The following is an 850-nucleotide window of genomic DNA, read 5'->3' as shown; positions in this document are numbered from 1 at the left end:
ATACACATTTTTTACCCCGCCCCCCCCATACACACACACACACACACAGCTGATGGCTCCTGACCCCCCCCCCACCCAACACCTGCCCCTGTGGGCCACAGCTGAGGTCCAGTGTTACGTCACCTCAGTCATTATCTCCGCCTGTGTCTTTTCCAGAACGTTCCCAAATGACACGTTTTAAACACACCACCCCCTGTAACTATGAGAAGGATCATGTGATCATTCTGACACTTCATAACTCATCTGCATATCATTTGAATAATGACGGTAACATTAGCTTCAGGCTACGTACAGCAGTACGAGGGACTTGAATTTGACTTCACTAAGTTAAAAACATCAGCCATATTTGAAGTAAACAGTCGGGTTTACACCTGGACCATCACTGTAGTACTGGGCCGTGTACTTCACTCACGTACTACAGTACAAGTATGTAAAAAGGACTGATGATTTAATCAGTTTTTCTTTGTTCATATTCTTGTACGTCAGAGAATTTTGTGATAAAAATAAAACCTTGGTCTCTGACGTCGGCCCAGGATCAGGTCTCACTCAGTTAGTAGAAAAGCTAACGGCTATTCACCCTGTCAATTAGCACAGGCATATTTATAAAAAGAGCTTTTCTGTTTTTGATGGTGCTCTTAGAGAACGTCATTAGCTCACTGTGAGCATGTGTGTGTGTGTGTGTGTGTGTTCAGAGGTAATGGCACGAGGCTCTGAGGACAGACGGCTAATGGAGGCATGTTTGTATCCTCTGCCCACATCATTCCTTCATCACACACACACACACACACACACACACACACACACACAGAGAGACAAGACATAAAGAGTGGGTCTGGTGGATTTTTCCACC

General features: G+C 44.9%; 2 protein-coding genes across 5 annotated transcripts in view; one reads left to right on the top strand and one right to left on the bottom strand.

Annotated features, from left to right (window-relative positions):
* Nucleotides 1-850, bottom strand: part of gsg1l2b (gsg1-like 2b) — a 31228-nt gene that overhangs the window by 16323 nt on the left and 14055 nt on the right. The gene's annotated exons all lie outside the window — the stretch shown is intronic.
* Nucleotides 1-850, top strand: part of hs3st3l (heparan sulfate (glucosamine) 3-O-sulfotransferase 3-like) — a 7125-nt gene that overhangs the window by 4921 nt on the left and 1354 nt on the right. The gene's annotated exons all lie outside the window — the stretch shown is intronic.

This window comes from Cynoglossus semilaevis, chromosome 8 (assembly GCF_000523025.1).
Source record: "Cynoglossus semilaevis isolate Cse_v1.0 chromosome 8, Cse_v1.0, whole genome shotgun sequence".
NCBI classification, from domain to species: domain Eukaryota; kingdom Metazoa; phylum Chordata; class Actinopteri; order Pleuronectiformes; family Cynoglossidae; genus Cynoglossus; species Cynoglossus semilaevis.
The sequence above is the reverse complement of the archived record's forward strand: the minus strand, read 5'-3'. Positions and strand labels throughout refer to the sequence as shown.